The 25,661-nt window shown below is 37.4% G+C and overlaps 1 protein-coding gene across 1 annotated transcript in view; it reads right to left on the reverse strand.

Moving 5' to 3' along the window:
- LOC307001906 (activin receptor type-1-like) overlaps positions 1-24,930 on the reverse strand; it is a 58,052-nt gene extending 33,122 nt beyond the window's left edge. The window contains exon 1 of the mRNA XM_079618956.1: positions 24,558-24,930. The gene's annotated coding sequence lies outside the window, so the exon portion shown is untranslated. The remainder of the gene's footprint in view (positions 1-24,557) is intronic.
- Between the last annotated feature and the right edge of the window lie 731 nt (positions 24,931-25,661).

Raw genomic sequence — 25,661 nt, forward strand, 5'->3', positions numbered from 1 at the left:
AGACGACTGCCAGGCCATTCAAGTGGACTGAGAAGGCCAACCAGGCCTTTAACAAGTTGAAGAGGGGTGCAGAGGAGGTGCGGCTAAATTTGGTTAGATACGTGGCTGCAGAGGCGCCTGAACGCTCTGTTCGTACCAATGATTCGGGTTCGTAACAGACTGTTAATCGAGATTAAACAGCGCTGCAACATCCAGTGAGAAGTGTTTCAATTCGGCACACACCTCTGTTACAAACCACAAATAACTCTGTGATTCAACTAGTTTTATATCAGATGAAACAGCTTCAACATTCCCAACAAGACAGATTAGGAAAACATGAGAAATATTGTGCCATGAATAAAGTTATAAATATTTTCAACCCTTGAATCACCACCCCTTACAAACATTTACATGAATGTAACACTTTCTGTATTTACCATGGTTTGGTCAGAAATGTGAAATATTTATATTGAATATTGTTATTTATTCATATTGTATTTATATAGTATTATATTTATACAATACATTTATATTGTCCTTTTTATTGTATTAGTTATGATAGGGAAATATAAATACTTCTTGCTATAAAATTATGGCAGTTTCTTTGTGAGGGTGTGTGTATAGATTTTACCTGTGTTTAGGCTACTGTTTTTTTTTTTTTATTGATTCATAATATATCATAATATCTGTTGACAGTGGTAGTGAGTAGCCAGCATGGTTTTACCTGTGACTTTTGCCAAGTCAGTCTCACTGTCAGAATATTTTTTATTAAAGCCTAATAAAATAATTATAAATAAAATAATTCTTACCAATAGTTATGAGCTTGTGTAATTCATAGAATTGTTCCAAGGAAAATAATTGTACACAGCTCTAAATTGACAAGTTTTTATTTAACGTGGACTTAGAAACATGATACCCAACAGTATGCAGATACAAGTAAATACAATACTTTTAAGGTTTACTTTAGCTTATTTATTGAAACTGCTGTGTTTCACCCCCTTCCCCAGCCCACCTCAACTTATCGATTTGATAATCCAACCCTCAAATGAAGTTACTTGAATAGCCATGGTCTGACTGCAGGGACCCTTCTCTCTGTCTCTCCAGTCTTTTTCCACTCCTCTCATTTAGCTTTGATATCATTTATCATACACATTTATCTTGATTATTTTAGGGTCTGTCTTCAGTAATGAACAGTTAGCAGGCCTGCACTGCCAGAGATACACATACGAATCAGATCATCCAGATCAGACCCTCAACTTACAAGCACACCAGCATGCAAAAACCACACGAGCAGTCTTATATGCGCATGACACTGACAGTCAAATAACATGCAAGATAGACGTACCATTATCTCATGCGCAGACGTGCAGCCATGTCTGTGTGTGCACAACTCCATCTGCCCTAAATGACGGAGAGTCTAAAATCTGATCCCCCCTTAAGAGCTCTGCAAACCAATGCTCCTCTCGCTCTCTTCTAGCCTCATTCTGCTCTCCTCCTCTTCAATTTTCTTTCTCTTGCATTGTTCTGGCTGCACCGCCAGCTGTTTCTGACAGCCAAATTATAGTGCACAGAAAAATGATTGCTACCCCTCTTTCTCCATCTCTGCTCTCTGAGACAGTGTGGGCAAATTACATACTTAACCCTGCTGTGAAATACCAGCTGCAAAGTTTCTTAGTAGAGACAGGAAATGTAGAGTAGGAAAAGTAAAAATTCAGATGTGGACAGCATAACTTCTGAATTAATGTTGTTGCCCAATTAGTACTTATTCAGGTTTTTAAAATAATACCCGCCAACTGCAGATGTGGGTGAAAATCTACAACGCTTGATAAAGATTTTGTAACCAGCAGCTCAAGCGTCAAGTGCTGAGACCCTATAGTTTTTTTAGGTCTTTTTAAGGCCCTTTTTATTAGGGGTTCAAGCACATAGTGCTGAAACTCTATTGTAAATTTTCCCATGATGCAGCATTCTCCAATCTAAAACTGATCGGGCAGTCCGAACCGTTAGTCGTAGAGACTTGAAACTTTGAGGGCTGGTAGTACTCACAACTTCACCAAAGGCATGCCCCGAACGGCCTGGCGTCATATATGTTACCCTGGCGGAGAAAGCACGCCAGTGTCGTTGCCATGGGCATAGATTACGTGGGGTACGCAGGTCAACTCTTCTTGAATAGTTAGCAAGTTTTGATGAAAATTTTAAATATTTCGCTACCCACACTTATTTTAATTGTGTTTTCTTTTGTAACATCTTTTATTTTCACAGATACATTATCTTCAAATTAATTTGTGATTAATTAATTTGTTAGAGTGTGAATGTGCAAGTATCCATTACTGTGTGCCATGTAGGCTACATACAATCCAACATACACAAAAAAACGAATTGAAATATATAAACTATAAAGTACAATATTCAATAAAACGTGCAATATAAAACAAACAGAACATATTTCTTTCTTTCTTTTATTCATTTAAACATACATAGCATATTAAGCCAAAAAAGCAACAAGATAAGAAAAAAATGCGATCAGCTGTGTGTATCATTCGCGTTAAACTCCCTGACCTGCTACTCATCTACAGCAAAGGATGGACAAAGCCAGGAAGATCATGAAGGACCTCAGCCATCCTAATAATTTCCTACAAAAAGACTTTGTCTGTTGCGGTCGAGGAAACGCTTCCACACAACTCATTACTGCACAATTGCACTTAATTGAAAATGAATGGACTATTGCTGCTTCACCTCTACACCTGCCATTATGCAATTATATTTATACTAATCTATATTCATGTACATGTATATTTCTTCTTCTACCTCCTTGTAGTCCAAATAGTTATATTGTGTTATTCTTCCATTTTTTAAATGTGTAACACTTTAAAATCTTGTTTTTATTTTCCTTATTTTTATTACTATTTTTATTCCTAAGATATAGTTTGTTGCATTCTGTGGAGAGTTGTAGAAAGCATTTCACTACAGGTTGTGAATGAGTATGATTGTGTATGTGACCAATAAAACTTGAACTTGAACACAGAAAGCCGCATCTCTCAGATAGTGTGCAAATACTGAATTGAGTCAGAGCCCGTCTACGGAGAGCCTGGCCACTCCCTATTAAGTCCTATTGTACCGAATTTTGGTTGTAGTTACACCAGAGTACCACTGGGGGCGATCGCCCGAGTGCAAAATGAATGGGAGTCTATGGAGCTAGACGGCTAAATTTGTCTCTTTCACCCGATTGCCGTTGAGAAATCTCAGATTTGATAGTAGGTTTTTCGAATTTCGATTTCTTACAGGTTGAGTTGTTGCTGCCCATAACACGCTAGCATTCTGCTAATGAACGCTGATGGTCAGTGAAGGACTGATTACGACCAGAGATACCGCTTGATGGCATCGTGGCATCCGAAGCGAGACCAGCACGTGTGTTGTCAATGCCTCGAGAGAAAAGAAAGTGCAGAGCGCGAAAGCACCAAAGTGACTGAAGGATTGCCGTAAAGCAGTATCTCTGGTCGTACGATGTGTATGACGTCATTGACATTTTAAAAGACTTTTTTAAGCAAATAAGTTTTTTTTTTTTTTCATATTTAGTCAACCCTGTTTTTGTTTATTCAAATTTTAGTCGACTAAGGGTGTATTCACACCTGCCTTGTTTGGTTCGATTGAATCGAACTCTAGTTCGTTTCCCCCCTTGGTGCGGACCTTTTGGGCAGGTGTGAATACAGCAATCGAACTCGGGTGCGGACCAAACAATCGAACCGAGACCCAGCTGAAGAGGTGGTCTCGGTACGGTTCCAAACGAACTCTGGTACGGTTCGTTTACGATGTGAACATGAACCGACCCAATATCGGCCCAATATCAATATCGACCCAATATTGTTCGTTCAAGTGCGAAAGAGAATTCCATTCCGGCGCGCTGTCTGGCCACTACTGTTGCGCGTCGTTCTGCGCGTCGTGTGTGCATCATTGGCAGTGTTGTGCATGAACGCGTTCAATGAACGACGTTCATATTTTCGCCGAACGCTGAACTGAACGAATCACTTTTCATACAATGAACGTGAACGAGAGATTTTTCGAGAGAACTCATCTGATTTTTTGTACATATAGCATAGCCTATTTGTTAGGGATTTTAGTATCATAATGATTAGGCTAATAAATGCACACACAATTATCCGTGAACTTGATTTAAACAAATGCCTTTCAACTTGTGTGTGCAAAATTTAGAATTAAATTAATGTGCAGAAATTTGTACAAATAGAGAGTAGGATATGTAGGCCTACTATACTGTTGTAGCCATTAAAAAAGCGCGTTTCATATTTGTTAAAATATTATAATGTTATTTTTTTCCCATTTATGTTGATTTATGAAAAGTGAACAGCACGACCGAGATAGGATGCGCAATATGAGACATGGAGCGGGTCAGGCATGATTTTGACCGTTGAAGTTGTTATAGAAAGCCTTTCTTTAAAGTGAATTTCGTTTTGTATAAATTGTATCTTAATTTTAATCAATTTTTCATCAACCAATTGCCTGTATTTAATGAATAGTCCGACGAAACAAATATAACGGAGGCGCCCGCGTGCTCACTTGCGCACGTGAACTAGAGCACATCCTAACTTAACGAAACTCAGTGTATGCCTCACACAGACATGACAAATACATCAAATACACAAAGCTTGAAATGACTTTAAACGAAATAATTCAAAACGAAAAAAGAAAAAGGCTACTCTCTGATAATCCATTATTAGGCTTAGCCTATTTATGTGCATTTCTCTCTAAGCGCGTTCACACGGAGATGGCGATCGTCAACTTCATCTTTGCAGCCGAGTTTACACTTTTTTAGAGAAAACACTTGTTTATTAATAAAAATCAATACACGTGTCACCGGATTTACAGATGCACGCACACATATTATTTCGAAATAACGAGATATTGTGTTGAAATAACATTATTATTAATAATAGCCTACATATTTGTTAAAAGAATCTAACAAATGAACGTGAACTTAGTTCATTTAACAAAAATACTATATATTTCTCTACTTGAGAATCCTTGTCCAATGAATGGACGACCTTAGCACACGTGTGGTTTTGTTTACACATTTTGGTTCACTTGCAAAAAGAGCAGTGTGAAAGCGAACCGTACCAAACAAAAAAACAAAACAAATTATTTGGTCCGGACCAAAGCAAGTGAACTATCGGACTTTCCTGGTGTGAATACACCAGTCACATTTACATCATGCGGTTTAATTGATAATAACAATTATTTTGCTCAGAATTAAAATCACAACAATTGTTGTCATTTGAGACATGTATTTTTATCAGAATTATTGGACCTATAAGCACAAATCAAGAGAATGTCAACTCGTATGTTTATTTTACCTCATCTAGTTTGATAGGCTATGTACTAATAAATTAGCACACTCTCTACATTATAAAAACTGAGAAACTAAGAAACTTAATTAAAACTGTGAAATTCCAAATAGTAATTCAAATAATTTGTTATGTTTTATCTAAAAAAAATATATTGCATAAGTGCATTTTAGTCAATCACAAACAAATAGTTGAGATCCAAGTTTGAATTTACGAAGTTCGTCAATAAGAAGGTTTGATCACAGATTTAGTCACAGATTTTGTGCAGCAAACAGCACAAGCAGACAGAGCACAGACTGACTGAATGACACTTTTGAAGCATAATATCTCAAATGGAGATGACTGAACTCCAGCTTACTTGTTTATCTGTATTTTCAGATCATCAGTGGCAGTTCCGCGGTGTAGTGAGAGTGCATGCACATGGTTGCCTGATTGCAAATATTAAGTAAAACACTGGAAAGAAAACAGAAAAGCTTGGATTGGGGGATAGTTGGCAACTACACATCATAAAGGTTCGTAGATAGGAGTGTTCGATTTACTTTAAGTAAAAACGGCAATATAAGAATATAAGATTGCCGTCATTACTACAAATTTACTGCAGGCTGTTTATACTTTTTTCCTGACATGAAGACTAAAACTACCTTTATTAAAACAAAACACTTTTAAGCGTGACTGACCAAATTAGTCCAGTTCAGAGATGACATTACCTTGAAATGATGTGTCAACATTGTTTTCCTAGTGGTTGCCAATACTATCTCATTTTAAAAAGGGAAATGTCATGAGAAAAAGCCTTAGTCAAAGACGAGTTACATAAACAAGAGATAAAGTAATCTATTCTTAAATTAATTTGTAGCGTCTGGACCAATCAGACACACGATTCTCAGTTTTAAGCATATTGGTGTCGTGTAAACGTACCCTAAGCCCAAAGAATGCAGGTTAATATATTTACATGCCGGGAGAAATGGATCAGTTTATGATAAAGCTACTCCGATAAAGGAAAACGGATTAATGCGTTTACATCAACGATATATATATTGCGATATCTTGATATAACAATGTATAGTTATACCCCTATCTTTAGTGAACATAAATAGTTGAGAAAGAAACTGCATATGTCACAGTGTATTGGAATCATACATTTGGTCTTAAAGGGGGCATTATTTTATTATTTTATAATGTTTCCTGGGGTGTTAGTATGACTTTTACATCATAAAAAATTTCATAATTTAGAAATAAAAGGCCTGATTTTAGCCCTCTGATTTGAACGCTCTGTTTTAAGAGGCCTGTCTGCTGTGACACTTTTACAGTGTAATCGCCCACTGCTGTGATTGGCTAACATCTTTGCATATGGAAATAGTAAGAGAGAATTCCATATGTAATTCTTGGCTATTACAGTTCTCAAGGTTTACTAATCGTGTAAAATGTTGATCATAGCATTATATTTATATATATATATAGCGTCATATTTAGATCGTGGCAAGAAAGATTGCAGTGGATGAACATTGTAGCGGATCACAGACACAGACCGAAGTTGAGCGCATGAATACAGCGATCTCGTCGTTATTTAATCACAGTGTAAATAACAGATTATTTTCGAGAAACAATGTGAAGTTGACCGTTTAGTCATGATTGGTATGATTTACTGACAATAAACAATTTTGAGACAAAAATATCTGACTGTAGGCCTATGAATCATATATCAGAAATCACTGGTGATTTTTTGTTAGACATGTACACATAAGACGTATATATCAAACGATCTGGAACAACGCAATAGTGACAGTAAAAAAAAAATAAAAAAATTAATCGTACAAGTTGCACTGTTCCTGTTGTTTACAATAAAGAAGGCACAACATCGTTTTTTTTTATTTCAGACTCTCTGCAAATCCAATGCAGCGACTGTGCTTTTCCACAACCTGGCACTGCACAACTTTTTGCACTCTTCAAAAGCATGTTCATCACCTAGTTGCTCGATCCAGTGTTAGCGTCAAGTTATTTACCTACTATTACTTGTTGTGCTCGAATCAGTGGGTGGGGCTACTGAACTTCATACTGAACCCCATTGACTTCCATAGTAGGAAAAAAAGATACTATGGAAGTCAAAGGGGTCCATCAACTGTCTGGTCACCAACATTCTTCAAAATATCTTATTTTGTGTTTAACAGAAGAAAGAAACTCATACAGGTTTGAAACAACTTGAGGGTGAGTAAATGATGACAGAATTTTCATTTTTGAGTGAACTATCCCTTTAAGGGTTTGTAATGTCACCAACCTGGGAAGAAGCTCGTTGTACTCTCTACCAACCGTTTGTTGTAGTCCTTAAAAATCGATTTATCAGATTGTAATGTAGTCGTCCAGAAGTTTTTTGATAGATAGATAGATAGATAGATAGATAGATAGATAGAGAGATAGAGAGAGAGAGAGAGAGAGAGAGAGAGAGAGAGAGAGAGAGAGAGAGAGAGAGAGAATGTAAACTAAGCATTCTGGTGTACTCGGACAAGAAAAAATGAGGGTGCTCCGTTTCATCTGGCGCTGATTGTTATCGGCCGATAACATCTTTATATAACTTGACTGGAGGTCTCTATAAAGGCGATTAGAAGAGACGATCAGATGCAAAACTCACAAGACAATAGTACTATGCAGCTAAGATTGCTTCACTTACCAGTCTGGCAGTTCTACCAGGTGTCTGAAAAGGACAATAAATTTGCAACGTCTTTGCGGAGACATTCCAACAACAGCAACTCTAAGCAATGACAACAACAAATAAGGGGTGTGTGATTTTAGTGCATTTCTTTCCTTCTCGGCGGTGTGCTTTCATTCCTCCCTAAAAGCCCAAACTTAATGTCCAAATCAGATAGATCAGTGAATGTTGTAAAATATCGTATTAGCATGTTTCCACCCTCAGTCATTTGTATACTGTCTGCCAAGGCAGCACTTTGTGTGTCTTGTGTGACATACCCCCTATGGAAGAGAGGGGTGGGGTGAGCAGTTGCTCTTTATCATTTAAAGAGACATGCACCGAAACAGGTCGCTGTGAACAGAGCTTGAGGAGGTAAAAGGGGTTTTGTTTTACACAACCATTGAGAAATTTTAACCAAAGTATGTTACAAACTTTACATGAATCATACCAAATTGTGGAAAATGGGCATCCGATGACCCCTTTAATTCTGCATTAAGCCTCGAAAGGGATACTGTTCCCCAAACGGCTTTCTGAGCGCACCCTCCGAGAAGGAGTGGAACATGGACAAGCAAAGGGAAGTTTGAGCTTCGGGCTCACACCTAAACAGGTTAAATACACACATAAATATGCCAAAATGCCTGCCTCTGTGAGTATTCGTTTAAACACTGTCGGTTATGTCTCAAGTGAACACAAAGTTGCATGTATAACAATATATTGGATCTGTGCATTCAGTCTTAAAGTGACAGCAGCCTAATGTTCCTACTGCAGCCGGTGTCATTAATGTTAATCGTTTTGTTGTTTAACAAAAGACAGAGAAAATCACTCACTGCTCTTTAGTAGATTTAGTAGGATTAATCTACATTTAACTTATTCAGTGAAGACTATGCAGTGTTGTTTTGCATTTGATTACTTTCTGTTGATAGAGGGTTTTTTTCACAGGAATGCTATATTTGTGTGAAATATGTTGCACATGTTGCTTGCCAAAAAATAAAGAGTTGTCAATTCATGATATTTTCTCATCTCTTCATTTTTTTTTTATACTTCAAATACATTGTTGTTAATAGTTGGTCTATTATTTATTTCAGTGATTGGTATCGGCCAATACAGTTTCCAGTGATCAGCCCCAAAAATCCTGATCAGATTCAGAGCACCCTTAAAACTAAAGGGGAAAGACAACATTTGCTTCAAGTACCGTATTTTCCGGACTATAAGTCACACTTTTTTTCATAGTTTGGCTGGTCCTGCGACATAGTCAGGTGCGACTTATATATCATATATATCAGCAGCAACCTGGTTTTTCTCAGGAGGTCTCCCATCCAAGTACTAACCAGGCTCAGCCCCGCTTAGCTTCAGTGGGAAACCAGTCTTGGGCTACAGGGTGATATGGCTGCTGGTTCTTTATTGATTTTTGATCGATATTAATCGATACAAAAATAGTCGTTAGTGGCAGCCCTAATGTACGTTTTCCAAAGCCACTCAATAGCTTAATGCAACAGATTATTTATGAGAATATTTATGTTGTCCAATTAAAGTTGACGGAAACTCATTCCTCTGCTGCGGCTGTCAGTTATTCTCCATTCAGGATTCAAATAGGGTGTCGCACTCGGTTACAACAGTCAGCATGGTAAAACTCTCTCCAAGATGATTCAGTTTTCCCATTATTATACTTTAATTATAGGATTTGCATTTAAGACCTTGCTGGAGTTTACTGCTCTTTCTAAATAATGTGGTACTCACTACTGTTTGGAATGCCAAACCTGACTTAATAAATAAATACATAAATATATGAAGAAATGTAAAAAAAAAAAAAAAAAAAAAGTATTTATACTTTTATTTCCTTATATTTATGTATAATTGTATTTTTTTCAAATTTATTTATTTTTCACATTTATTTATGTATATATGTATTTTTATATCTACATTTATTTATTTCTACATGAGGTGTTTTACCTCAGACATAGCAATCGAGCTCAGAGTGGCAATGCTGAAGCTTTAAAGGTGCCATGTGTAAAAATTGAGGTAAAAATATCCAAAAAATGAGCTACACGCATCAAAAGAATGAGAAGAAATAAGGGCAATGATGTCATTAAAAAAATGTCAAGTTATAGTGCTGCAGAGATATCAACCTTAATTAGCATTAGCATTACTAGCCACGGCCCGACAGGTGTCGTAATACCAGTTTCGGCCATGGGAGGCGGTATGCGGGCAACATAACCACCAGCCAACCTGCAATACACGCAAGGCCGGACTTACCATTGGGCTTGACTGGGCTGCAGCCCATGGGCCCTGCCCAGTAGGGGGCCCCCTCCCTTACCAGTTTTCATTTGTTTGTTTTGTTCGGTTAACTTGTATGCCAGATATCCAGAAATGATTAGCCGTATTTCCACTGTCTGGCCATGTGCGAGCGAGGGCTATAATCAGCCCAAAGTAGTGACTTGAGCACTTGAAAACAAAATCCAATACACTTTAGTGCGCACGCACGCGCCACACGCGTCTTTCCGCGCTCACAGAGTAGTTTGAAAGACGGAGGGGAGCACGGGATAAAATACCCGGGCCTTAATATCCTCCGACTGAGAGCTTCGAGGCCATAATCAAACGGCACAACCTGATATTTATCTTTATTTCACAAAGAATAACATGCGTGTTGATCCATCTGCTCCACTGCGATCGGCTACTTAACAGCTTCAATATGCTTTTAGTCCAAAAGAGCGCACATTTAGAAACATCTGGATAAATTATCATATGTCTCATTGCTTTACTGAGAATGATACTTTCTATAATATAATTTTTTTGACTAAATTATGTGCTCTGGAGAGTTTTGAGCGCTCTCTCCATTGCCATCACAAACAGGAATAGGCAAAATGCACTCACGGTGGTTGAGCGCGGTAAAGTAAGTTTTAGGTTCGATATTCGCCGGACATTTATTTTCCTTTGCCACTGTTCTATATAGGGTCGGCAGTCTTACGAAGATATATCAATAGCAGAATTACAGTAACCATTGTATATCGACATTAAATATTCATTCAAAAGCACCTACGTGCGCTATAGCTGCATATGCTTTGACGCGTTTCCACAGCGCATGATGCCCAAGGGAACATCTGCCAATTACACCAACTGCGTTAAACGCAGCCTATAATTTTTATTATTTAAAATTACTTTTAACATTTAAAAACAGACATTTTCAAATTCCAAAGCTTGAAGAAGGTTGAATGCCTGTGTCTGTGGGTGGAACTGTGGGAGGGGTAGTAATGTGGACTGGTGTGCATAGCTACACCATGGTAACACTCTTGTCCCAAAAAGTATTGCTATACGATATTCAATATGTTGTCCCACGGTTGAGTAATTTTTCCCTGTTGCACCTACACAAAATAGGTTCCCTCACCTGCCAAATCCCACTTTAACCACTGATTATGATGACTACTTAATATTAGCCTACCACTAAACTTTGACTATAGGCATGTTTCATATTAATTGTTCTAAGAACCTCAAAGCATATTTATTTTGTAGCGCAAGTAGGGCCCAAACATAAACTCAAGCCCAGGGGCCCCCAGCACCCGAAGTCCTGCCCTGAATACACGAATAACTCGCACGGCTTGTGGGCGTACTTGAACCTGATGTCAATCGTGTGGAAAGTACAGCCCACTACTTCATTTCAATTCAGGGAAGAAAGTGGAAGGATGGCCAAAGCCCTTGGCAAGAGACCCCTACCACCACCACCCGCTGCAGGGAAAAAAACGCGCTCTGAAGCACAAATCAAATCAGATAAGAAAAGGACCGCTCGTCGCGGTCCGGGCTCGAAAGCGCGGGGGACGGCGAGCGAACTGCAGCGTATAGCCCTGTTTTACAACGTTCAGCACCCATTCTGACACGCCCGGATCGCTTCATATGCTTTCGCACGGATAGCTAGGGGCAGAATGGTCTCCGTGTTCTGACCGCCGCACTGCGCGGGTTCGAGAAACTGAAACGGAGGGATCAACGCGGCGCGCGCGCCCTCGTTGTCTGAGGAGTGCTGCTCGCTGACGACAGCAGCCGGCTGTTTCACATTCAATGACTCGGTCGCTAAGGACGGAGAACAATTTGTGGCGCGAACAGGTCATTTGTAGCCTACTGTATCTTTCAACAGTGTTTTTTTTTTTCGTGTTTTTTTTTTACTATAGTAGAGATGATCGGTTCACGTGCGCTGTCTGATGTTTACTGCATCACTCGACATGGAGAGGTTGGGTAAAGTAATAATTACAAGAGCTTCACGGTTATCAGATACAAGCATTCAATGGCCCTGTAGTATATACATATATAAATATAGGTTTTGTGTTTGCGCACGTGATATCAGGAAGCAATGTAATAACGTTACCTGTAATACACACATGACGGCGATGCGCAAATCGAGTGTGTGTGTGTCACAAATCATTATTGTTTCTTCAACTTATTAAAATATCTTACTTTACTGCAACAATCTGTTTCTCCTTCTTTATCATATTTATAGTGTGTGATTTATAAAATACCTTATATCCTACATCACATATTTTGATTTTGGAGTCAGGTCACTTTATATCTTATATCAGAATATTATATTACTGTTAAGCCTACTATGAATATTAAAATATGCCAAACCATGTGTCCTGTATCATAGCTACATGAATGACATTTGCAGAAAAACCCCCTCCATATGATTAATTAAATGCGCTGACAGCTCATTGCACCTGCCATACAGATTACACTGAGTGGAGCGGGTGACCGGTTTAAGATGGCGGCCCCACGGCTCGACCGCGCTAGTAGGCAGTAGCGGTCGATAGGGCGTCCATCTATATGATGTCTATGGTTGTGAAGGTAGGGGCGGAGCATAGAGACTATGCCGTTTCTCGTCTGTTACTCTAGAGTAGACCAATTCACTTTATGGAGGTATACTGCCCCCATCTGGTATGGAATGTGGAGTATGACTTGATTTTTTTGCCAGACAATTACACATGGCACCTTTAAAGGATTAGTTCACTTTTAAAAAAACTTTTGCTGATAATTTACTCACCCCGATGTCATCCAAGATGTCCATGTCTTTCTTTCTTCAGTCAAAAAGAAATTAAGGTTTTTGATGAAAACATTTATCCATATAACTGACATCAATGGCCCCCAAACGGTTCAAGGTCCAAATGACATTGTCAGTGCAGCTTCAAAGGGCTTTAAACGATACCAGGCGATGAATAAGCGTTTTATCTAGCGAAACGTTCGGTCATTTAAAAAATAAATAAAAAAGTTTAAGTTTTATAAGCACAAATGCTCGCCTTGCTCTGTTCTGTGATGCGCATTCGTGACGGCATGTAATACGCAATTACGTTGAAAAGGTCACGCTTCTATGAAAAGTCCAAAATGTCTGTCCTGACGAAAATTTTCTTTTAGGCTTTTTAATATTACAACACCCAGGATACGCACACGCAATGGGCATTTTAAACGATAAACTAACACAAAGACATTTGAATATGTGTATATGGTCCTCCTTCCGCAAATTTGTAAACACTGACTCTGTGAAGCGTGACCTTTTCAACGTAATTGCGTATTACGTAACTGTATGTTTACCATAGGCCTACTCTTTATTTCGGACATGGCCGTAAAACATCAGCCAGTCTGGATTTCTGGAAATGTCTTGGCACACGTGAACAGAAGCCACTGATAACAGACACTTTGACAAGGAAGCGCGTGAAATTTTCCACTATTAATCACATTTCATGTAAATGTGCTGGATGAGGCTGAAAAGAGCTTGTGTTTATTGTTAATGAGGCTCGCTCACCAGCTCAGAACGAGGAGAGACACCAGCGCACATTTCACTGAAGTCTACGCAAATGCGTTTGAAACGCGACTGCAAATTCAGTTCACATTTCCTAATTTTACATGCGCAACGTGACAATTCAAATGCTTGAAAATATTACGCATATTCCAAAGATGCTGCTCTTAGATAAGGATTAATCACACGTCTTAGGCTAAATCATCAATTGGAATTATTCGGGATTAAATGAAACAAAAGGTGCATCATGTAAGCTCAGCTAGTGAGACATATCATGCCATGCATTGTAAATATGTACACAGCTGTAAAGCTAACTGCATTTTTAATGTATCTTCCAAAAACAATGTCGACAGCAATAGAAAAACTTTTACATAAAGAGGTGATATTTCCGCTATAAATTGATTTCCAGGGGCATTTTTTAAAAACCTTATTAAATATATGCATCATCATGTATGACATGACAATTTTAATTCAGTTAGAATAATAAGACACTACTTTAGCAACAAAATCCATCATCGCACTGCAGATGTGGGACGTGCAGAAGCGGACTCTGAATAGCATTAGATTTTATTTACACAGACTGTTTAATGCAGAGGAGCCATGGATCCATTTACACTGCAATTACAATTGCATAAATAATGTTATGAGATTGTTTTAAATAACATTTTGAATATAGAAATATGAAATGATGGAAACAATGAAATGATACGTTTAAATATTAAACTGAAACAGCAAGTAGGCCTAGTGGTGGCAAGTCAGTCTTAATGAGTGAGTTTAATCAATCGTTCATACAGCCGATTTGTGATTCATGTTCGGGTCACTTAGTTTTGTCATAGCCACGAGATAATAATTCATGGGAACGTCATCCTTATGAGATCCTATGCTGAACGACACATTTTTGTTAACTGCGCAAACTGTTAACTGTTAGGTTGCGCAAAATTTTTAATTCAGGAAAAGTGCGGAATTAAGAAATGATTATATTAATATACTGCCTGTTATATTGCACGCAATGGTACCTATACACAGCAAGCAATCAAATGAAGTTTGCAATAAATTATAAAATAATATGCCTTATAAAAGATTTGTATCTATCCCATCCAACTCTCTTAAATTCATTCACTGCTCGTTTATATATTTTTTATTATAAATATGAATTATATTTAATTCAATATTACTTTTTTATTCATTGTTAAGTAGCCTATTTGCCCTTCATTTCCCGTATTACTTTACCCGATTAACTTTCTGTATATTTTAATTAAAGTAGTCTATATATTTTGTAAATACTGTAAATGCCCGAGCAATAAAGTTATGACTTTATGACTGTATTTCTGTAGATTACACCAGTAGTCTATATTTTGTCTCTTAATCTCACCAAGCCTGCATTTATTTGATCAAAAATGCAGTAAAAAGAGTGATATTGTGAAATATAATTACAATTTAAATTAACTGGTTTCTGTTGTAATACTGTAGCCTAATTTTCAGCATCATTACTCAGTCAGCACAACTGTGTTTAACATTATTAAAATGTAATAAATGTTTCTTTAGCACCAAATCAGCATAATGATTTCTGGATCATGTGACACTGAAGTAGCCTTAATGGCTGCTGAAAATTCAGCTAATTATCTCATTATCACTTTACCCGATTAACGTTATGTATTATCTAATAGCTTACTGACATGTAGTTTTGTAAATACTGTAAATGCCCGACAGTCATGACTCATGCCAATAAAGCTTTGATTATATGGCTTTATTTCTGTAGGCGGACGGGAATTTTACGGGAAGTTCACTTTACAGGAATTTAACATCTAAGGCTAGCCTATGCATTTCATTTTATTTTGGTTTGATAGGAATAATACAAATAAATAAATAAATAAAGACACGATCAGTGAATGGATTAAAAAGGTGAGATAGGATGGATAAAAAAAATTATTATCTACAGCTGCTGGTCATATAATCAGAGTATCATCAAAAAGTTGATTTATTTCAAGAATTCAACTTAACAGGTGAAACTAATATATTATATAGACTCATTACATGCAAAGTGAGATTGCTTACAGCTTATGAAACCCACAAAATCAAAATCACACAGTAATTACACAGTAATACCATGGTCATTGAACCAGGTTTTGGTTCTTTTGGCAGTGTGGGCAGGTGCAAATCCTGCTGGAAAATGAAGGAAGCATGAAGTGCTCTGAAGATGTCCTGGTAGACGGCTGCGTTGACTCTGGATTTAATAAAGCACCGTGGACCAAAGTCCTCTTTTCTGATGAGAGAAAATATTGAATCTCATTTGGAAATCACGGTCCCAGAGTCTGGAGGAAGAGAGGAGAGGCACAGAATCCACGTTGCTTGAAGTCCAGTGTGAAGATTCCACAGTCAGTGATGGTTTGGGGTGCCATGTCATCTGCTGGTGTTGGTCCACTGTGTTTTCTGAGGTCCAAGGTCAACGCAGCCGTCTACCAGGACGTTTTAGAGCACTTCATGCTTCCTGCTACTGACCAACTTTATGGAGATGCCGATTTCATTTTCCAACAGGACTTGGCACCTGCACACAGTGCCAAAGCTACCAGTACCTGGTTTAAGGACCATGGTATCCCTGTTCTTAATTGGCCAGCAAACTCGCCTGACCTTAACCCTATTGAAAATCTATGGGGTATTGTGAAGAGGAAGATGTGATACGCCAGACCCAACAATGCAGAAGAGCTGAAGGCCACTATCAGAGCAACCTGAGCTCTCATAACACCTGAGCAGTCCCACAGACTGACCGACTCCATCACTCCGCATTGCTGCAGTAACTTAGGCAAAAGGAGCCACAACTAAGTATTGAGTGCTGTACATGCTCATACTTTTCAGTTGGCCAGCATTTCTAGACATCCTTTTTTTGTATTGGTCTTAAGTAATATTCTAATTTTCTGAGATACTGAATTTGGGATTTTCATTAGTTGTCAGTTATAATCATCAATATTAAAATAAATAAACATTTGAAATATATCAGTCTGTGTGTAATGAATGACTATAATATACAAGTTTCACTTTTTGAATGGAATTACTGAATTAAATCAACTTTTTCATGATATTCTAATTATATGACCAGCACCTGTACATTATTTTATGTTCTTACTAATTATTTTATCATTTATTTATGATAACATACTTCATTCGATTGCTTGCTGTATAGGCACCATCGTGATATAATAGGCAAAATGTTAAAGGGCACCTATTATGACATTTAAAATGTTCCTAATGTTGTTTAGGGAGTCCCCAACAACAGGTTTACGTGCATCCAATGTCAAAAAACACTTTTGTTTTCGTATAATATGCATTTATTTTTACCTGATTTGCTCACCGACTCCCAAATGATTCGTTCAACGACTTGTTTTTCCAAACCCCTCCTTTGCGCGACGCTAATCTGCGTTGATTGGTCAGATGACCCAGCAGTGTTTACAGAGATAATACTTATGGTTTAACACGGAGTACAATGATGCTTTTATCAATTAAATTGTATTATAATAATGATTATAGTCCACTGCTTTGTAGTTTGTAGTAAAAAACTAAAAATAAGATAAAGAATTTAATATGTTAGCGAGCATAGCCCAGAGTTCATATTGTAAAAGCACAATCAGTCTTTGTTTGCGTTAGCCCGATGCATAAACATAACGTTTTTACAAAAAAAAAATGCAGTTACGTTACTACGAGGTATTTCTCTATTCTTTAAGACAACTCCGAAAACAACGACAAACACTTCACATATCTCAATACAATTGCCATTGAAGACCTAGAAGCTAAACGGTGCTTACACAACAAACAGAATAATTATTAAGCATGCTACATAAAACATAAAAGCAACAATTATTAATAACACTTACAGGTTGTGATACGGAGGAGGAAGCTGATGCAAATACACTTGGAACTGAACCTTCCTTCAATATCAGCCGGCTGGCGAATCCAAGTTTGATTGCATTTAAAAAGCAATCGTCTTCAAAATGGCGCGAGCAAAGCACAAGGCTCGGACTATACTTCTGTGGTATAGTTGTATGAATTGTAGCCACTTAGTCTTCAAATGCTCCTCCTTGGGCAGACGAAAAAAGTTGGCTTTTTAGCCGCACTTCAGAACACAGCGTCTCGTCGCCATGATGTTTTCCCTGACCTTGGAGCGCAATAAGTGGGTGTATCGTATTCAAATAACTTGACAAGTTGACGTCATCTAGTCAGAGAAAAAGCTTCGGTCTTCTAACGATTCATAAAAATGACTCCGAGTCGACTCTTACTTTTGAAAGACAATAACTTTATATACGGTGCACTTTCATATTTCAAACTTTGCAGGATGTTTTTGTTCACTTAGATCTATGTTACACACTACATGAAAGATAAATTTCAAAATTCCATAATAGGTGCCCTTTAATATAATAATTTCTTAATTCTGTTCCCACAAATGATTATCTCTGCCACCATTTTGAAGTGAGTTCAACTTTCTCAAGTGGGCGAGGGAAGTTCCCCTAAATCTTGATTGAGGATTCGAGTCTACACCCATTTACAATTCAAGCAGCTCTATATCAGACAATTCAACTTGATTGTGACATCACAGCAGATCGCGGTTTACTATAATGTATGATATATCAATTATTTTGAGATTTAGTCGAATAATACTTGTAGCTACCTTATGTTCACACAGTCAAAGTTTATACTTTTTGTAAAGTTTATTCGTTTGTGTGATTTAATTTTTGTCCAAAAGCTCATACCTAGGATTTTATATATTTTCTCCAGCAACTTATATGCATATACTGTAGAACGGTGCATAAACAAATTCAAAAGGGGTTTAAATAATAAATCAACTCCATGGTGAATTCCAAGTGATCAAGGGTTTAGTGTGTTCCATTTAAACAAGTTCTGCCTTTAGTGGATACTCGTGCAACAGGTTTTACACCAGATACCCCTCTTGACAGTGTCTTTTTATTCTGATTTATTAAATTAATCCTTGTGCATCCTTATGGACATTTGTGTGTGTGTGTGTGTTTGTAATTAGGGCTGCACAATTAATCGTAATGAAACCGCACGCGATTTGGCAAAAGCTGCAATAATTTTAATGCGCAGTTTGTCAGTGCAGCACGGCTGATCGGTAGTAAATGCTGATATCCCTATGGGCATCATACTATCTGTAGCATCATACTGTTTTTTAACTTCAACAATAATCTGCCACAGGTCTTCTTTAAAATGAGACCAAACTTAAGTCTGTGCTCCCAAGCTTAAAATTGTTATGACAGTTTTTTGGCACTGACATTTTTGGCCACTATGTTTTATTTTGTTAACGCCAACTGCATACATTTTGGCACAAGTATGTATTTGTATTGGAATTTTCCTATTTCATCCCCATTTCCTTTTTAAAAAAATAAATTTTGCACTAGGTACACAAAATAGTTCCTCTCAGCACCTTTTGGACAAAAATGTCCCCATTGAAACAGCATTTTTTTAAATACCAGGGCCATTTAACTATAAAATGAAGCTATCTTTGTTAAGAGGCTTTCATTCTGTTGGCAAGGCTTCAAAATTAAAAATGTTTAAAAAAATGACCAGGTTTGGCCTATAAAGCAAATACCTGTTATTCCTGTTTTCTGCTTCTGCATATTGTAGAGCCAATTGGATAAATTATGCAGCTATAATTGTGCGGGTGTGTTGGTATGGATGTTTGCTTGTTTTAATGTTTTTACTTCAACAATAATCTGTCTGTGCTCCCAAGCTTACATTTTTTGACATGGACAGTTTTGTCCACTATGGACCAATGTGTAACTTTTTAAAATTGATGCACAAGGGTTAATCTGCAGAAGAGGACACAGATGTGACAATAAATGTAAAAATACTGTTCACGTCTGGCTTTATTGCTCAGTGTTATTTTAGGGTTTTGTTCTTCTCTCAAATGAGAGAGAACAAAATCTATTTTTGACTTTTTATCACCTTTAAACTTTGACTAGACTGATTTACTAAACAGGGAACATTAGCATGAGTGCGCAATTCCAAAAAAGTGTGATGGGAGTGGACATTTTTGGGGCGTGATGTACTGACGATTCGTAAATTAAAGAACACAGACGCCAATCATTTGGCGGATTAAAAATGTAAAAGCCGGATCATTTCCATAATGACCAACGCAATCTACCAGTTAGCGTCTGGTTTAAGACATGCTTTTTTGGCCTTTAAATAATGGCTCAAACACCAGTAAATTGGCGAGCGCAAACCTTAGTAAATCACGTTGCATGGCTCATTTAAATACTCTCCTCCCATAAATGTTGCTTCTGAAAGGTAAATTCCTACAAATGCATTTGCAATAAGGTCAGCCGCAAAATGTGTCCACGCATTTTCAGCGATCATTTTTCACAGCATGTCTTTAGTAAATCCTGACAGTCGTTTTTTTTAACGCCAGCGCTGGCGCAAGCTGTTAGTAAATCTGGCTCCAAGCATGTTGCATAATGATTGTTCTTAGAATCTCAAAGAATACTTTACTATTGCTACTCTAATTATGTTCTAGTTTAGGTCATTTGTAACGCAAGTAGGGCCCAAATATAAACTCAAGCCCAGGGCCCCCAGCCCCCTATGGCCTGCCCTGATTGTATTTATTTGTGCTATTGCAATTTGTTCAGTTGTTCTTATTTTATTACTGATTGTTAGTTGACTTAATCTTTAATAAAATACTAATAACACTTTTTTTTCATTTTGTGGTGGTGCCAGTAAAAATGTTTGTAAGTAAAGTAAAAGTAAATTTTTACTTTATTTTTACAAATCTGAACCAGAATGAACCAGTAGAAAAACTCCTTAGCATTGGTCGTTGTATAGTTTATATAGAGACCCTTTCAAGACTTGCCTCTTTTAAAATAAAATAAAGTTACAAAATTATTATGGGGGGAAAAAATTATCATTTTGAAACTCTGGGCTTGTTAAAACCAGTTTTCACTTGACTGCTTAGACTCTCAACTTGCTCCACCCACACACGTCGAAGAAAATCTCAGAGACAGAAGCTGTTATCTCTATCCCCCGTCGAAGAAAAAGTTAAAATTGGCAGTATGGGAATACTTTGGATATAGTAAAAACTAACATTTGGTTGTTCTCGAGGATATATATCCAATTTGCAAAAAAATGTGGACACAAGTGGCTGCAAAAGGAGAAAACAACATCCCTCCGTGCCATGTCCCGTTTACAGTGGCGCCACCAGGGGGTGTTTGGCCGACTCCTGGCCACCCCACTTGCCACCCCACTGGCCAGTATAAATTTTAGTAGCATCAGTTATGCATTTCATCCCTAATGCACAGCCAGGCAGGCAAGCCGCTATAGACTTTCGATCGCACACAGTTGCCCGCCCCGCCCCGCCCCGCCCCGCCCCGCGCTCAGACAGCAACAGCTCAGCGCGTGCCCGTCGGTCAACAATTTTATAAGAAGTTAAGAAAGAAGACGAAGACTACCGGTAAGTAAATAAGTAAAAAATATTCTTTAGTAAAAGAAGACGGGGAATTATGTGTCGTGACGTGCTTTTTAAGTGCCAAATGGTTACAGTATACTGTTACAACAGCTTTTTGATGCGTCTTTGACACGTTTTGACAAGAGTTACATCGCTAACGTCGTTAGCTGGTGCATGTATATGTGTAACGGAGTTTAAATAATGCTGTTAAATTCATGCATTAATTGGGAAAACTCGACATTGGCTGTTGCATCACTCGCATTTGTGTGCGTGATATTGCGGGCGGAGCTACGTCACCACCAGCAGAGTCACACATCTCTCGTGCTGGTAAGTCGCATCAATAAGAGCTGCGTCATAAAAACAGAGTTTAGATTGTTTTCAAGTGCAAGGTTGGACTTTATAAACTACACACAAGTTTACTTCATGTGTCTGTTAGTTCCTAGTTCTGTCAGTCGAGTCATATGTGTTATTTGCAATGATGAAATGGAGTGTGTGTATGTATTAACCTGCTTGTGAACTCTGTTTATTTCATTTAAGAAATTCATGCAACGTGATGCACTGTCCGTTAAATATAACACAATAAACCAAAGTATATCAGTAGGAGTTTGCTTAAGTCTTTCTGATAGTTTTCTTCAGGCCGGTTTACTACAACAGTAGAATAAAATTCTGAAATTATGGTTTATGGTTTTGGTGTGCCACCCCAATATTTTAAGTGGCCCCATCTGGCCACCCCTATGAAAAATTTCTGGAGGCGCCACTGCCCGTTTACAACTTAAAATCCACTGTAGTCAATAATTGTATCCCTTAAAGGGGACATTTCTTTTGAATGGGGACTTTTTCCATATTTAAGTGCTATAATCGGGTCCCCGGTGCACCTACAACCCAGAAAACGCTGTTTTGGTACGCCTTTTTCTGCAAGCATGTCAAAAAATAAGCCGACCAGTTTTCACTCCCCTTCTGACGTAGGAAGGGGATCTTATTATATTAAAATATAATATATACTTAAAATATTTTCGCCCCTTAATCTGCACGTTTCCACCCGCGGCGCCGCCATTTGGTTTCCGCAAGCGACAAAAGTGTAACCAGTTCTAACGCAATGGCAAAAGATCGAGCAAAGCATGCAAACGGTTCTATCGTTGCTGCATAGACGAGCACTGAACACTATTTGGCCAAAAAATTTCATATAAAGACCTCAGGGAACTGTGTCAACCTGTGTAAAAGTTAAACATGACAGTACATGCAAATCGATGAGATGAATCAATGTAACTCCACAACAACTACATAAATGTATCCACTAACAACCATTCAGAAATGTCCAGACGTGTCTAAATGTTGCAACCTCGTCCTGAGTCTCTGGGGTGCACTCTGCTACTGGTTATTTCTGAGATTCGCGATTTCGCGTGTTTTGTTATTGCCTGAGTATCCGAAGCTCGTGTAAAGGGGCACATTTGACAAGCTATAATAAATTATCTGGGGAGTAATTTGAGCTGAAATTTCACAGACACATTCTGGGGACACCATAGATTTATATTACATCTTGTGAAAAGGGGCATAATATGTCATGTACAACCCTCTACGCACACCTTGGCAATAGAATCGCCATTGGCTGGTACATTTTTTAGTTTACTCGCCAGACTGATATACTGTTTTTTATATATAAAATTATATATTTATATCAGAATATGATTCCACCAAATCAGCTTATCTTTGTAAAATCTAAGTATCTGAATGGTTCGGTTAAAAATATATTTCTAAATGATGACAGAAATATATTACTATTGTACAATAAAATGTACTTCTCAAAATAATAATAATAAAATAATACAATTTATTTAAACATTATTTAAGGAATGTCATTGTTTTAATTTAATAAATCTCTGTTGTACAGCAGTTTGGCAAAAAAAATAAAAGGATAAAAGTTGTTAATTTAAAACATTAATTCAATTGTTAGATTTATGCATTCATTTCCCACCATTTTTGATAATATATTTCTATTAAATCATAAAAAGTGAAATACATTTTCTGAAAAAAATACATAGGACTCATTATTGTTTTTTAAAAATTACAAATTGTTAATATAAAAATAAAAAAAAGTTGTTAATCTAATCCATAATCATATAATGTAATTGACTATAAATGTTTTAAATTATTGAAATTTGAATAAACAAAAGTTTGTTATAATAAGGCATTTGTTCAAATTTCATTAATGTAACAGTCATTTTAACTGATGATAATAAGAACTGATTGTTTGATACCATATATGGTGAAACCCTGATATTTTCTGAGACATTATAATATCATAACAGTCATTTTAACTGATGATAATAATAACTGATTGTTTACAAACACCAGCAGCTGGCTGAGAAAGTCCCTAGCAGCTGGAGATGCCACCAGAAGTGTACAGTATGTGCAAGGAGCCACTGAAGTGGCAAATGCTGCAATTTGTGCTTGCTGTCTGTCCAGATCAGAGACCTTTAAAAAAATGTATTTGAAATAACAATAATAATAAAAAATAAATTCTTCAAATCAAATTCATGTTTTTTTTTGTTTTTTTTTACTTTTAAGGGCATTTCCCCGATACTTTCTGTCCGTGCTGTGAAGCCTACAGAAAAGAATATAATATATTTCACTTATCCAATTTGACTATGAAACATACTGACTTGTGTATGAGTGGAACCATCCTTGAATTAAATATATTCATAATATATGAATACTCCAATGTATATTTTATTATACACAGTGGACTGCTGGACATAGACTATATCTGTAGGTCTACATGAACTAAGTAAATGACATAGTGTGACCTCTCTGAATGTCTTAATGAGATGTCCGTCTCTAGGCTTTGTTATGCTAAAAGCTCAGTGTGGAGCTGATGGCTCCGCAGAGGTGAGAGTCGAACCTTCAGCCCTCGTCTGCATCACAAAGACACACTAACAAAGTGTCGAATGCTCTCAATTTTGCACCAACTTGTCGCCGAAGCCAGCCTAAAACCCTCCAAAATCCCAACTCAGCATGTCCGTTTTCCAAAGTTTTTAAATATGGAAATCATTTTAAGTTATCTTGAATTTAAGTCTTTCAGATCCTATCTGATGGCTTTGTCTCATGTTACACAACACTTTTTGGAGGTGTTTTAATGGCACATAAATGTATGCTATATACTTCTAATAGAAAGACTGTCTTCAAATAAACTCATTACAGAATAAGCAAATTATTTCTAGTAATACGAACAACGAGAAAGTTTAGTTTAGTAGATCAAAACTTTAAAAGTAAAGCGAAGCAAGCAAACACGCGATTCTTCAAAAAGGGCAATTGCAAAAGCATAATTCTTACCTTCACGCGTTGTTCATAAAAGCTGGAAGAAATGACGAATGCCTCTCAGACCTCAGTCCTGTCGTGTAACGAACAGCGCGCATTCTCCGTCTACATCCATAAACTTCATCAACTTCATGCAATGTTTACGATCGAACCGTAGTCGTGCTGGATCCTTCCTGCTTTCGCGTGTTGTACTATCTATGGATGCATGGGATAGGCCTGCAGTAGGAGGAGCACACACACACTCCCATTAGCGCTTCATTTCCTACGCGCACGTTCCCGTATCTACTAGAGACGCGAAGGGTGCTTCTCAATCGTTTCCTCACTCCTCCGTCCTCCAGTCTGACTGTGACCCGGTGTTACAATGTATTCGGTTCCTAAGATATTTGGTTCCACTGGGTGGCGCATGAGTGAATAAAGTAATTTTCCTTGATTTATTATTCGGATAAATAGGTAACGCAAAGATACAGCAGAGCAAATATGAGCGAATAACCTAAGGTCCTAGTCTCTAGGCTAATACATTTTAATTGGTCTCTTTGATGTTCTTGGCCCTTTTTTAAACTTGTGAGGCTTTAATACATTTGAATAGTTTGTGGTCTCAAAGAAAACAAAGACTGGTCAGATAAAGGTCAAATAAATCCCATCACATAGAGACTCTTTCACCTAGATATCATCATATAGAGACTGTGTCTGTTCCCCGAACTTGGAAATCCAAAATACGTTCAAACCCATCTAAGGTTAAAAATTTTATTGATCTTCAACAAATAAAATACAGATATAATACGGATGAGCAAATGATAAAGCTTGGGTTGCTGAATATTCGATCTCTTACTTCAAAAGCGCTAATAGTTAATGATATGATTACAGATTATAACCTAGATGTGCTGTGTTTAACAGAAACCTGGCTAAAACCAAACGATTACATTGCTTTAAATGAGTCAACCCCACAAGATTACGGTTATAAACATGAACCTCGTCTGAAACGCAAAGGAGGAGGTGTTGCTGTAATTTATAGTAATATTTTCAAAACCACTAAGAAATCTAGTTGTAAATATAATTCTTTTGAAGTGTTGGTGCTTAATGTAAAAATATCTAGTGTAAACGATAAATCATGTTTGAAAA

This window comes from Phoxinus phoxinus (genome assembly GCF_949152265.1).
Source record: "Phoxinus phoxinus genome assembly, chromosome: 7".
Taxonomy (NCBI): Eukaryota; Metazoa; Chordata; class Actinopteri; order Cypriniformes; family Leuciscidae; genus Phoxinus; species Phoxinus phoxinus.